A 15,418-nucleotide genomic window follows, 5' to 3' on the forward strand; every position below is an offset into this window, starting at 1 on the left:
GGGGGGGGTGTTCGAGCCTCAGAGGGTGTGAAGTGAAGGGAGTAGGTGGGGACCAGAGGCAGGGGTGCAAAAAAGGTTGGGGGAGGGAGTCAGGGCGGAAGCGGCGGCGGGAGCAGATGGGGGGGTGAGTGCGTGCGTGTTCGCGCGCGTGCAGCGGGGTGCAGGCTCCAGCCCTGCGGCCTCTCGGGGTCCGTCCGCGCCCTCTCCCCAGCCCCGGTGGCCCCGCGGGGCCCCCGTTACCCGAGCGCTCGCACAGCCCCCGCTGCCTCCGGCTACTGAAGCGATACATGCAGCTTCCGCTCCCGGCCCCGACCCAGGCCCCGCAGTCCCTTCCACCCCGTGGTCCCGACCCGCAGCCCCACAGCCCCACTCACGCGAGAAGCCGGTGCGTCCCGCGAGGCCGCCGGCGGCCCGGGGCTTGTCGCGAGAAGGCGGAAGCAGGGAAGAGCTTCGTGCGCACGCGCCGTGGAGGAAGGGGCGGGAGCGTGGGCGGGGCTGGTGGAGATCCTCGGTTACGACATCTGTAGGCCGGCTGAGGGCGAGGTTCGCTCCAAGCCGGGAGAGGAACCCTTCAGGGTCTGGGTGCGGGAGGGAGGGATAGAACCTGGGAGTCCTTCCGAGTCATCTACCCCCGAGTCTGGCTGATCCTCCCGGAATCAGCAGCAGAAGGGAAGCCGAGTAGTGTAGTAGACGAGCCCTGCAGGGTTCTAGAATCAAGGGACCTGAGTTCAAATCCTACTTCTGTCGCACACTATTCAGATCTTGGTCAAGGCTCTTGACCTTCCTGGTCCTCAACTTCCTCATTTATAAAATGGATGGGAGAAAGGTTGTACTGGAAGAGCTCTAAGGGCTTTTGGAGCTATAGATCTATGATTCAAGTCACAGCTAAAATCCCACTTTTACAGGAAGCCTTTCCAGATTCCCCTTAATGCTAATGTTTTTCCCTCTCTCATTTCCTCATGTATCCTGCCTATAACTTGTTTGTATGTTATCCTTATCTGCACCTTCTCTCCCCCATTAGACTGTAAACTCCTTAAGGGCAAGGGCTATTTTTTGCCTTTTGTTATATTCTCAATACTTAGGATAACGCCTGAAACTTAAACAATTTTTTTAAACCTTTACCGTCTGTCTTAGAAATGAAAATAAATATCAGTTCCCAGGCAGAAGAGCCATAAGGACTAGGCAACTGGAATTAAGTGACTTGCCCAGGGTCACACAGCTATAAAGTGTCTGAGGATAAAATTGAACCCAGGACTGCTGACCCTGGGTGGGACTCTATTGATCCATCTAGCTGCTCCAACATAATGAACTCTTCATCGGTGATGAATGACTTGTGCCTGACTTTGATCAATAGAAAATACAGAAAGAAAGATGCAGAAATTGGAGGGGGGGGGGGTCTATTCAATTAGACAAGCCCTTATTAAACCCCTACAACAGTGTCAGTTCCTGTGCTGTGGAATACAAAGATAATATTGACTCCCTCAGACGGTAACTAGGTGGTATAGTATATAGAATGCTGGCCTTGGAACCAGAAAGACCTAAAGTTCAAACCTCAGATAAGAATTGTGTGACCCTGGGTAGGTCTCTTAATGTCTCTTAGCTTTATTTTTCTCATCTGTAAAACGGGGACAGTAATAGCACTCTCCTCCCAGATTTGTTGTGAGAACCACATGAGATAATACATGGAAAGATCTTGACAAACTTTGAATCTCTGCATAAATGTTAGCTGTTATTATTATTATCCCTGAAAGTAGTCTAGAATATATTATTAGAGGGATAGCAAGTAAATATAGAGAAAACCATGATCGAAAGTAGCTAGGATGACTTCTTCAAGAATAATTCATCTGGGGGGCATCGGGTAGCTCCGTGGATTGAGAGTCAGGCCTAGAGATGGGAGGTCCTAGGTTCAAATCTGGCCTCAGATACTTCCCAGCCCTGTGACCCTGGGCAAGTCACTTGACCCCCATTGCCTAGCCCTTACCATTCTTCTGCCTTGGATATAGCATTGACTCCAAGATGGAAGGTAAGGGTTTAAAAAAATAAAAAGAAAAAGAACAATTCATCTGTTAACAGTTTTCCTTTTTAGATAAGATTTCTAGACTGGTATCGCAGTATGACTATATTTTAACAAAGCATTTGGTAAAGTCTCATGTGCTATCCTTGTGAACAAAATGGAGAGGGTTGGGTCAGATGACAGAAGAGTTAAATGGCTTCAGAACTGAACAAATGCCTGGATCCAAAGTATAGTCAATTCCCACCACATCCCCATCCCTGTAATGGAAGCCCCATGAAGTCAGGGACTATGTACCTTTTGTCTTTGTAGCCCCAGCACCTACCACAGTGCTGGCACACTGTTCACTCATTCTAGTCCTGTCCAACTCTTCATGACCCCGTCTAGGGTTTTCTTGGCAAAGATATTAGTTTGCCATTTCTTTTTCCAACTCATTTTACGGATGAGAAAACTGAGGCAAACAGGGTGTAGTGACTCACCCAGAGTCACACAGTAGGTGTCAGAGGCTGGTTTTTAACTCCAGGTCTTCCTGACTTGGGGCCGATGCTCTACCCACTGAGCCACTGACTGCCCTGCTGGCAGATAGTAGTTGCTTAATAAATTCTGCTCGCTTGAGTCAATGTTAACATGGAACGTCACCCAGTAAGATGCCCCAAGCATTTGTCCTGGACCCTAGGCTCTTTCATGTATTGTTTTTAATCAGTCACTTGAACAACAACAAGTGGTAAATGGTGACGTTATCAAAATTTGTAGAAATCTAGACTGTAAGGATAGCTGTCAGATGAGAGTAAGGAACAGAAAGATGTTTATAGCCAGAATGTTGGGCTGAATTTAATAAGATGAAATCTAATAGCAGTAAATTGAAAGTTCTACATCTGAATAGAGAAAGATCAACTTCACAACTTATAATGGGGAAGGCAAAGATAAATAGTGCTTACTGTGAGAATGATCTGGAGATTCCAGTGGACCATTAGCAAAAGGTTACACAATCTTGGATGGCACTTAGAATGTCACATGGCTCAAGAGAGGTAGTAGTCCTTCTGATAAATCGGATTTCACCTGGTGTTGGGCCTCAAGATTCTTCAATACAATTCAACCGAATATATTAAGAACCGACTTTGTGAAAGCTACAGAGCTAAGCAATCATGTCAGACTGGGTTGTGGTGAAGATTAAAGAAGATAATATTTGTAAAGTGCTTAGTATGTGCTATAGAAATAGTACATAGTAGGTGCTGTAGAAATGCTTGTTTCCTTCTCCTGAAACTTTCCCCCACCAACAGGGAAAACCTAAAAATCAGAACTCACAATCTTTATCTGGGGAAAACTTATGGGGAAATATAACTAGTACTTATCACTTTAAGATTTGCAAAAAACTTTACATATGTTATCTTGTTTGTTTGGTTTTTAAAACCCTCACCTTCCATCTTAGAATCAATGCTGTCTATTGGTTCCAAGGCAGAAGAACTGTAAGGACTAGGCAATGGGAGTTAAGTGACTTGCCCAGGGTCACACAGCTAGGAAGTGTCTGAAGCCAGACTTCATTATCTTTGATTCTCACTACAACCCTAAGTGGTAGGTTCTGTTATTTTCCCCATTTTCAGATAAGGGAACTAAAGCTAGTTAAGGTTAAATGACTTACCCAGGGTCACACAGATGATGAGTATATGAAGTAAGATTTGAACTTAGATCTTCTTGACTCCAAATCTAAATCTTTATCCACTGAGTCTCTTAATTGCACCACCAGCTCTAAGATTCCAAGTGGTTCTAATCCAAGAGATACTCCGACCCCTAGAGGGGCAAATGGACCTGACCTTCTCTTCCCTCCCCTACTGAGTTCCATGAATTCCCAAGCTCATCCTGACCTGAAAACCGTACTCCTCAAGGTTCCCAGACAATATCTCCAGACTATCCTTTCTGTATTATCAGTCTTAATTGGAGGTGTTAGTCCCATTCCCGAATGAGAGCCATGGGTGGGCAACACTTGTTTGAAGTGGCTTCCCTTTTATCCTCTTCCTACCTCCTACACCCTTTGGGTGTCTGCAATTAAGCTATATGGGCTTCTCTTTGGGCCCTTCCCTTAAACAAGCTTTTATCATCATCTGGTTCAACGAATTTTTCTGCCCTCTAATCCCAACTTAGGAACAGCCCTGTTCTGCTTGGACCCAGAAGCCATGACTTGACACCCAGAGGAGAGGGAAGTTTGTTGCCAGGAAACCACTTCCTAACAATCTGGGCTTTTCAAAAGTGGATCCATGGTCTTCCTGCCACAGTGGGAGGGCGTGCGAATCTTTCTCACTGGAGGCTTCAGGTAAAGGTCAGATGCCCACCCAGTCTCTGCAGCTGCTGCCAAAAGCATTACCTTCAGACATCATTGGGCTGGCGGGGTTCTGAGAATTTCATCTGTCTACCACTGCCTTTCCCAGTTTTTGCAGGTGGAAGGGATGGTATCCACCACAATGGAGCATAAACCTCTGCTTGCCGTTTACACATGAACAAAGACCAGATGTAGAATCAGAACCGAGTGAGCAAGGGGACTAGAACCATCATTTAAAAAAATAATAATAGGGGGTAGCTGGGTAGCTCAGTGGATTGAGAGCCAGGCCTAGAGACGGGAGGTCCTGGGTTCAAATGTGGCCTCAGACACTTCCCAGCTGTGTGACCCTGGGCAAGTCACTTGACCCCCATTGCCTACCCTTACCACTCTTCTGCCTTGGAGCCAATACACAGTATTGACTCCAAGACAGAGGGTAAGGGTTTAAATAATAATAATAATAATAATAATAACCCTTACTTTCTTAGTAGCCTTTCCAAAACAGAAGAGCAGTAAGGGGCAGGCAACTGAGGTTAAGTGATTTGCTCAGGATCACACAGCTAGGAAGTAGCTGAGGTCAAATTGGAATTCAGTACCACCCATCTCTAGGCCTGGTGTGCTATCTACTGAGCCACTTAGTTGTCCCTAGAACCCTCTCTCTTTGACCCTCTTGACTCCTCTACCTCTTCACCAACAGTGAGTCCCCTTTTCTCCTACCCCCTTCTTTGTCCCCTCTTTATGTTGTCTTCCTTCATTAGAATGTCAGTTCCTTTAAGCAGTTTTCAGAGGAAGAAATCCAAACTATTAAAAGACATATAAAAATGCTCCTAGTAATTAGAATGATGCCAGTGAAAACAACTCTGAGGAACTACCTCACACCCAAGAGACTGGCAAAGTTAACAAAAAGGGGAAATGACATATGCTGGAGGGACTGTGGGAAAACAGGCACATTAATGCACTCTTGTAGAGGTGTGAATTGGTCCAGAAATTTGGAACCATGCCCCCAGTTCCTTTATTCTACTAATGTTTCAGTAAACAGGGTTAGAGGGAATTTGATCTTGTTTCCTAGGGTTAAACAATCAACTTCTTGAAAACCATAAAAGTACAAATATAGACTCAAAAGAGAAAAACATTACATATGTGCATTTCAATCATAAAATAATTCACAAAGAAACATCATAGAACATTGTATATGAATTAAGCTATTAAAGAAATACAGTTGCTCCTCAATGTATCCTCGTGGGCTCATTCTTCATACTGCCTTGCTCTGGTTTCTTACTAGATGTCTGTCCCTAGTCCATTTGATAGGGTCCAATACCATCAACTTCTTTTTCCAACTAGCATGTCTTAGCCTGCTCTTTCATTTAACTAGCACACTGTGGTTAGCTGGATGCCATCCTACCAAGGCCCCCACTAACAACATGTTTCAGTCTACCTGGCCCCAGTAATTCCTTGGACTAGCTGTTGACAAATTGTCTGGCATTTCTGAATTTTGCCATCTCTGGTTAATTGAAGAGTAGGCCTGTTTCCCAAGTTTATATAGTAAATCTAGGATAACGGTAGTAAAGTTCTTATTGTCTAAGATTACTTGTTATTTTTTGTCCTTTGTTTTTGAAGAGGGTCAATGATATCACGGGTGATGTCTTTTTTTTTTTTTTTAAACCCTTACCTTCTTTCTTAGAATCAAGTATTGGTTCCAAGATAGAAAAAGAGCTAGGTAATTGGGGTTAAGTGACTTACCCAGGGCCACACAGCTAGGAAATGTCTGAGGAAAGATTTGAACTAGGACCTTCCATCTCTAGCACTGGCTATCTATTGAGCCACCTAGTTTCCCCAAGGGGTATTGTCTTGATTGGAGGATGAATTGGATTTAAGTGAAGCTTAATTGAACAAAGTCATTAAAGTTCAGTACTTCTTGGAGGACTGCTCCTGGACCTTTTACTTTGGACTTTGGACTCAGCGTTGGAGGACTTTGCCTTGGCCTCCTGGTCTTCTCCTTTGGAGTTCTTCTTGGGTGGGTGAGTAGCTGGCTTTCCTTTCCTGGTTTCTGGAGAGATTGGTTCTGGAGATTCCTGCCTTGGCTTTGGAGGAGGCTGCATTGGTGGAACTCTTGCTGAAGACACCACTGGACGTGAGGAAGCCCCTGTGGGGCTGAGCCTCACTTCACCAGAGAAAGGCTAGTAGGCTTGTTAAAAGCCATCTTTAGCTACCTTTTTCCATTTTCACTCTTTCTACCTCTTTGTAAATAAAGGTATTAAAAGTCATTTTTTACTTAAGTTATATCTTTAAATCAGTGACCACAATATTACTTTAGAATTTTCATATTTAACATAAAACCTAAATTTATATTCTTACAGTGGGTCAACAGCCCTGAAAAGGGCTCAGCAAACCTTCACACCAGAGGTTTTAATCCTCCTAGAATGCCCACATGCCCCTCCAAGATTACTAAATTTAGTCTTTAAAAAACAAAAACCCTTACCTTCCATCTTAGAATTGGTTCCAAAGCAGAAAAGTAGTTAGGGCCAGACAATGGAGGTTAAATGACTTTCCCAGGGTCACAAAGCTAAGAAGTATTTGAGGCTAGAACCCAGGATCTCCCAGTTTCCAGGTCTAGTTCTCTATCAACTGAGCCACTTAGCTACTTCTATATTGGGTCTTAATGCCTGTCCCAGTACTGGAACTGTTAAATTTACTTGAATCTCACATGTATTGTTTTGTTTTTTCCTAGTGTTTTGAAGGGTTTAAATTGTCTGTTTAAATTAACATCCTGCCATCAAGTAATATCCCCATTAAATGGAGGACTTCATTGGCTGCCTCATACCAAGGACAAAGCTTGTCTCTAGAGCCAAACTGCTGGCCCTATTCAATGGGATGCAGTCTAGACTAGTTATGGGAATGAATTGGGAATCTTTGAATTGAGTAAAGGATCCCACCCTCATAAAAACATTTGAGGCTAGAGCCATTGAGGGGAGAGAATATACTTCTCCCAATAGGTTGGGCTTGCAGACTGGTTGCAGTCCCAGCACGTGTTTCAAGTTCCTCTCTACTCTTTTTAGGACCAAGAGACCCCAATCGAGCCATAGAACAGGAAACCATTATTTGCTTTCCATCTAATTGAGATTTGAGCTGACAGCAGTGGGGAGGTTATCCATAGCTGGGACTTCACGTATCCTCATTGAAACCATTTAAATAAATGGCAAGTTTTTCTGGCTGAGGGGCATATTAATTCTGAATTTAATTCTGAATTGTGTCATCTGAATTACAGAATGGGGAGACGATTGATCTGGATTGGCTGATGCCAGAAACCTCATCCCATGAGCCACCCTTCAGATGCCTGATGTTACAACTAATGTAGTAGGTTCATCTCTAGCACTAGCCGCCATTTTGTGGGGGAGATATAGAGACTCAATACTGGCACTTTGGGAGAGATGTAACCATTTCTTGGCACCTTTAAAAAATGTTCTTTCCATGACAAACAGGATGAGTTCAGAAAAAACCTGGAAAGGCTTATATGAACTGATGGAAAGTGAAGGGAGCAGAACCAGGAGAATATCTACAGTAACAGAAATATCATATGATGATCAACCATGAAGGATTAAACCATTATCAGCAAATCAAGTTCCCTAAATATCCTTAAGGGACCCCTGATGAAGAATGCTATCGATAGCCAAAGAAGGAACTGTTGGAGTCTGAGCATAGATCATACCATGCCATCTTCCACTGTATTTCCTTCATGCATTTTTAATTGTATTGTGATATATGCCTTCTGTCTTGACATAAACATAAGGAAATATGTATTGCATAAAAGCACTGGTATAACCTGTATCAGACTATTTACCACCTTGGAGAGGGGGAGGAAGGAAGGGAGAAAATCTAAATCCTAAAATGCCAGAAAACAATTGTCAAAAATGGATTTTTACATATACCTGGAAAATAAATATATATCATTTTAAAACACTGTTCTTTCCTAGTCTGAGAACACTCTCGGTGAACACACACCATTCTTAAGGTAGAAGGAGACAAGAAGCAAGATGAAAGAACTCAGCGCATGTATTTTCTACCAGGGAGTCAATATAGACTTATCCACAAGGTCTAAGTCTGTAGATATGTTGGTTATGCCATCTTTGGTAGAACTAGAACCAACGTAAAAAGAGGTATTTCCCTCAGACATTACTGACATCCTCTGATTTTGTATTTGAAACTGAGTAGTGGGTATTGTAAGAATTAAAATTTAGTTATTATAGCTATATATTAAAATTATGTGGCCGCCAGGAATCAACAATTCAAGTTGATTCCGTAATTAAATCAGACCCAAGTCAGCATCGGGTTGAAGAGTTTATTTACAATCAGGAAGGTAAGTAGGGATAAAGAGAAGAGGGAGGTTAGAGGTCTAAATAAATGAAGCTGTAAGCCGCAAGGCCCAACAGCCGGATAGGCAGAGTTTAGAATTGGCCCAGCTAGGCCAAGGAAGCCAGCCTAACTTACCCACGTGACAATACAGAGCATAAGCTGTCTGTGGTCTCAGGAGATGCTTCTTCCTCTAGTTCCAGACGACAACTGCCCTCACAGGAAGTTCACTCACTTACTTAAAGAGAATGTGTCTCATCACTTCCTGTGGTCCACCTCTAATTCAAATGGACAAATGGCAGTTTCTACATTGATTTGGACTGCCCAAAGGGCAGTCCCTTATTCTTGATTTGTTACTTATTGTCACGTGTGGGTAACTCGTCTCCCCTCCCCACTAAGGGAGGTGGGAGTGACATCATTAGCACGCCTGGGTTGAGTAGATTTTTGACTATTAATGGGATAGAGCTAATTTCTATTTACACAATATCCTCTTCTTCCCACCAGCACGCTGGGTTCCATTAATATGTAATCCTGATTGATATTCTTTTTTTTTTCTTAAACCCTTAACTTCTGTGTATTGGCTCCTAGGTAGAAGAGTGGTAAGGGTGGGCAATGGGGGTCAAGTGACTTGCCCAGGGTCCTGATTGATATTTTTATGTCTTTTAGAATTGTTTGTGGAACAGTGAGTTCTCTGCCCCCACTGATGGAAGGCCAGGTACTATGTATATGCCCTTTAACCTAGTGGTATGGTATAATCCACAGAGACCAAAGAAAAGGGAAAAGTCTCCAGGCTCCAAATTACCAAAATATTTATAATAGCTCTTTTTACACTGGCAAAAACTAGAAACTGAGGAAAATCTCCAAATGGGGAATAACCAATCAAATTATGGCATATGAATATATACATACTTGGTACTTTTACAAATAAAAATTATGAAAGAGATGGTTTCAGAGCAGCTAGGTGGCTCAGTGGGTAGAGCCAGGCTTACAGATGGGAGATCCCGAGTTCAAGTCGGATCTCAGACACTTCCTAGCTATGTGACCATGAGGAGGTCACTTACCCCCAATTTGCCTAGCCCTTACAGCTCTTCTGCCTCAGAATCAATACTTAGTATTAATTCTAAGATAGGAGATAAAGGGAGAGAGAGAGAGAGAGAGAGAGAGAGAGAGAGAGAGAGAGAGAGAGAGAGAGAGAGAGAGAGAGAAGAAAGCAATGGTTTCAGAGAAATCTGGAAAGACTTGTGTGAACTGATATAGGGTAAAGTGAGCAGAACCAGAACAATTTACACAATATCATGACACTATTATATATTTTTTAATGTCAGTTTTGCACACACCCAGATCACCCAGGTTGGAGGCACCCATGTAAGAAATAGCAGGGACCTCCTTTTTTTTTTTGAAGCTTTGATTTTTTTTTGCCATATTGGTCATTGTTGTAAGAGCAAACTCATACACAACCAAAACCCCAAAATAAAACAATAAATCCACTGATGTGAAGGATGTCTCCAACAGTTCTTTCTTTGGATATGGATAGCATTTCCTGTCACAAGTCTTTCAGGATTGTCCCAGATCAGTGCATCGCTGAGAGGAGCCACGTCTTCAGAGATAATCATCATCCAGTATTGCTGTTATTGTGTACAACAATCTTCCAATTCTACTTATTTTGCTCTGTATCGGTTCCTTCAGATCTTTTCAGCTTTTTCTAAAGTCATCCTGCTTATCATATCTTATAGCACAGTAATATTCCATTACCAACACATACCACAGTTTGTTCAGTCATTCCCCAAATGGTGGACATCCCCTCAATTTTCAATTATTTGCCACTATAAGAAGACCAGATATAAATGTTTTTGTACAAATAGGTCCTTTCCCCATTTTATTATCTCTTTGTATTCAGACCTAAGTAGTGGTATCACCAGATCAAAGGGTATGCAGAATTTTATAGCACTTTAGGTATAATTCCAAATTGCCCTCTAGAATGGCTGGATCAGTTCACAATTCCACCACCAATGCATTAGCAAGAGACTTCCTTCTCAGAGAAGATAGCCTATTTGACTTACCATGTGGGTGGGAGTACTCTCTTTCCATTGGCTGCTATCTAGAATAGGCTGTGGTCAGATAGGATCCCACCCCCCCACCCTCCCCACCCCACCCCTGTCCCTCTGTCTGTCTCTGTCTGTCTGTCTGTCTGTCTGTCTGTCTGTCTGTCTCTGTCTGTCTGTCTGTCTGTCTCTGTCTGTCTGTCTCTGTCTGTCTGTCTGTCTGTCTCTGTCTGTCTTTCTCTCTATCTGTCTGTCTCTGTCTCTCTGTCTCTGTCTCTCTGCCTGTCTGTCTCTGTCTCTCTGTCTGTCTCTGTCTGTCTGTCTCTATATCTCTGTCTCTCTCCCCTCTCTCTCTCTTCTCTCCCTTTCTCTCCCCCCTCCTCTCTTTTTTGCTACCTAACCCGACAGTGGCAGCATCTAGGGCAGAGGTCGGCAACGTGTGGCTGTCGAGCCATATCTGGCTCTTTTGAGGGCCAGATACAGCTCTTTCTGCAGGAGCCATCAAGTCCATTTTTTTTTTTCAGGCGCTGTTACAGGAGCCGCACTGTGAGCACTGCACGGCTCTCATGAAATGACATTTTAAAAAATGTGGCGTTTATGGCTCTCACGGCCAAAAAGGTTGCCGACCCCTGCTGTAGGGGGTGAAGGTCATATTCACCCACAGATCAGTAACATGAGCTAAGCTGAGCATAGGGGGTTGAGGCTCACCTTCCCCCACTCCCTTAGGCCCTACCGTCCTAAAAACCAGGTTCAGGATTCAGGTTTTGGTCTTGCTTCCTTTTTCTTTTTCTGGTCTGTTTCTGTATATGCAAAGAGTAAAGTCCTCGGCCTCTGGGTGCTAGAGCTGGAGATGGGATTTCCGGCTGGACGTTGCTGCCCAGCCCAGTCCAGAAGCCCTGAGAAATCAAAGTGCCAGGATATAAGTCCAGGGGGCCTTTGGAGTTGGCATTTGGTACACCATGCGGTATAGGAACTGAGCTCACAGCTTATTGGAAGTCCAATACTCCTCCCCCTCCCAGAGAGTGAGATAGTATGAAGTGGGATTATGCCACCCCCTAGGGGCGTGTGTGTGTGTGTGTGTGTGTGTGTGTTCTTTCTATACCTTTGAAGTAAGAATTCCTATGTAAAATCTCCTCTGCTAAGTGGTTAAATGCCACTGGAGTGCAGGGTACCCCAAAAACTGGTAGAACCTAAACTGTGGGCTCGAGCATTGGTGCAGACTAGATACCCCCAAACTTCCCTTGAGGGTCCTGGAGAATCCTGGGAGAGAAGTGAAATGGAACAAACATGACCTTCAGACAGGTGGGGGCCAGAGTTACGCAAACAACTCTGAAGAGTCAATGCATTGACCAACCACGATTCTAGAAACCTCAAAGAGCCACAATCAGGCATGCTCCCCACTTCCTGACAGAGAGGTGACCGGCTCAAAGGGCAAATTGAGACAGATTTTTTTGAATGTGCATGGACAATACGGAAATTTGTTTTGTTTAACTGTATGTATTTGATACAAGTTTTTCTCTTTTTTTCCCAGTGGGGACAAAAGAAAGAGAGAGAAGGTGAGTTTTCATTCATAGGTAAAAAGAATTTGAAAAAAAAATGGTCATTTCCTTGAGGGTGGGGACTATATATATATATATATATATTTGCTTATATTTGAATCCCTAGCACTTATATTGTCTGGGTTTGAGTAAGTGCTTATAAAGGCTCTGACTAATTATCTATCTGCCTGTCTGTCTGTCTGTCCATCCATCTTGTCTGTCTGTGTATCTGTCTGTCTATCTATCCATCTATCTATCTATCTATCTATCTGTCTATCTGTCTATCTGTCTATCTGTCTATCTATCCATCCATCCATCCATCCATCCATCCATCCATCCATCCATCCATCTATCTATCTATCTATCTATCTATCTATCTATCTATCTATCTATCTATCTATCTGNATCTATCTATCTATCTATCTATCTATCTATCTATCTATCTATCTATCTATCTATCTGCCTGCCTATACACTCAGGTCAGCTAGATGCTGCAATGGATAGAGCACTGACCTGAACTCAAGAAGCCTCATATTTGGAGTTCAAATCCAGCCTCAGACATTTACTAGCCACGTGACCTTGGACAAGTCACTTTGCCCTACTTGTCTCAGTTTTCTCATCTGTAAAATGAGCTGGAGAAAAAAATGGCAAACCACTGCCGTACCTTTGCCAAGAAAACCCAAAATAGTGTCATGGAGACGGACATGATGACATGATTGAACAACATCTAGCTATCATATTTTGAAGCATCCTCTTGTCCCATGCAGCTTTTCCTGATCTCCCCACCTGGTTTCTACCCTGCATTTAACTACTTTGTAATTATTTTATTTGTATTTATTTTGTATAAATTTACATATGTACACATATTATTTGCTACAGTAGATAGAGTGCTAGACCTGAAGTCAGGAAGACCTGAGTTCAAATCTCACTTCACATACTTACTAGCTGTGCCCCTAGGCAAGTCACTTGATCTGTTTGCCTCATTTTTCTCATCTGTAAAATGGGGATAATCATAGCATTATGTCTCAGACTTGTCATGAGGATTAAATCAGGTAACATTTGTAAAGTACTTAGCACAGTGCCTACAAATGTTAACTAGCATTATTATGAAGTTTCTCATGAAGAGGCATTGTTTCATTCATTGAAATTCTATCTCTAGTGCCTAGCACAGTGCTTGGCAATATAATGGGTGTCTAGTGTTTCTGGATTGGCCGATGCAGGATGGAGGGGTGGACATCCAAAGGATTCTAAGTCAGGAAATTCTGAGGGCCCTTCCTACTCTGAGATTCTGGGACATCATTTTACTCAAAGGTCACCTTTTAGAAAAGAGGGAAAATGAGGCCCCAGAGACGGAAATGACTGGTCCAAGGTCAGTTGGAGTAAATAGCAGAAGTGCAATTCAGACACACATTTTCTGACTTAAACCTGATGTGCTTTTCCCCATGACAGGGCTGCTTGAGTCAGGATTGACTACCTTGAACTACACCCCACTCCAGAAGCTTTCTTAAGTGGCCAGTCCATGTCCTGGCGTGATGAAAAGCCAACCTGCCTAACCAGTCACTCACCTGCTGCCTTGGGTGTGGTCTCAGCAGAAAGAGAAACTCTGTCTCATTTCCTCCTTCACAATGCCCGAGTGGTGTCTGCTTTCAAAACTGGGATTTTTAATTTTTATCTAATTTTTTACTTCAGGGATTCCACTTTCAGTGGAAACGATGTTGGAGTTTGGACTGGAAGGCCCCAGGAGGCCAGAATCCCACCCCTGGGGCTTGTGATTTCTGTGACCTTCCACAAGTTGCCTAATTTCTCTGACCCTTGGTTTCCTCACCTGTAAAATTAGGCAGTTGAACCACATGATCTCTAAGCAACCCTCCCAGCTCTAGCTCAAAGATCCTAGAAACAACAACTTGTGTGACCTTTGATAAGTCACCTAATGTCTCTGAACCGGTTTCCTCATCTGTAAGATGAGGGATTTGAATTATATGACCTCTAAACTCCCTCTTAGCTCAAGTTTTAAGATCCTAGGAACAGGGGTAGCTAGGTGGCTCAGCAGAATGGAGCCAGGAGGTCCTGGGTTCAAATCTGACCTCAGACTCTTTCTTGCTATGTGACCCTGGGCAAGTCACTTAATCCCCTATTGCCTAGCTCTTTTTTTTTTTTAACTGCTCTTTTGCCCTAGATTGTTGATAAGGATTGTTTTTTTTTTTTTTTAAACGATCCTAGGAACATTGACAACTTGTGTGACTTTTGACAAGTCAGCTAATGTCTTGGAGCCTCAGTTTCCTCATCATGGTGCCGCCTTGCTGCCCTAAACATGGGACCAGCAAATACAGTGGATATGGAGTCATAGACCTGGGTTCCGATCCAACTCTTCTGTGTGATCCTGGACAAAAGACTAAACTTCTGAGGTCCCCAGATTCCTAATCTCTAAAATCAAGGAGTTAGTCTAGATGGCCTCTGAGAAACCTTCCAACTCATACAATCCTGATAACTAACGAGAGCTTGCATTTATTTAGTGCTTTAAGGTGTGCGAAGCATGTGGCAAGTATTATCTCATTTGAGCCATAAGATAGCCTGGGAGGTAAGTGCTATTATTGATCCCTCTTAACATAGAAAGAAATTGAGGCAAATGAAGATTAAATGACTTGAAGAGAGTCAGAGTTAGTAACCATCTAAGATCAGATTTGAACTCAGAGCTTCCTGACTCCAGACCTGCCATGCCACTTGGCCCTTGACTCCAAGCACACATACAGCTCCCAAACTAACCTACTCTTGGGTTTCTCTATTGGCAGCTAGGTGGTGCAGTGGATAGAGAAATCGGGCCTCAAGTCAGGAAGACCTGAGTTCAAATGTGCCCTCAGCTTAGAGACAGGAGATCCTGGGTTCATGTCTGGTCTCAGATACTTCCTAACTGTGTGACCCTGGACAAGTCACTTACCTCCCATTGCCTAGCCCTTGCCGCTTTTCTGCCTTGGAACCAATACACAAGATTGATTCTAAGATGGAAAGTAAGGGTTTAAAAAAGCTGTGGCCTCAGACACTTACTGCTTGTGTATTCCTGGGCAACTCACTTAAGGTCTCCTTGCCTCAGTTTCCTTTTCTGTAAAATGGAGATGATAGTCATACTATTTCCCAAGGTTGTCATGAGGATCAAATGAGGTAATAATTACAA

General features: G+C 43.3%; 1 protein-coding gene across 2 annotated transcripts in view; it reads right to left on the reverse strand.

Moving 5' to 3' along the window:
• DENR (density regulated re-initiation and release factor) overlaps window positions 1–432 on the reverse strand; it is a 24,820-nt gene extending 24,388 nt beyond the window's left edge. The window contains exon 1 of one of the 2 annotated variants that reach the window (XM_044673233.1): window positions 375–432. The gene's annotated coding sequence lies outside the window, so the exon portion shown is untranslated. Of the gene's footprint in view, window positions 1–240; window positions 302–374 lie in introns of those variants that run through there. The other variant, XM_044673252.1, reaches the window with a different exon arrangement.
• Between the last annotated feature and the right edge of the window lie 14,986 nt (window positions 433–15,418).

Source organism: Gracilinanus agilis, chromosome 1 (genome assembly GCF_016433145.1).
Source record: "Gracilinanus agilis isolate LMUSP501 chromosome 1, AgileGrace, whole genome shotgun sequence".
In the NCBI taxonomy this organism is placed as follows: domain Eukaryota; kingdom Metazoa; phylum Chordata; class Mammalia; order Didelphimorphia; family Didelphidae; genus Gracilinanus; species Gracilinanus agilis.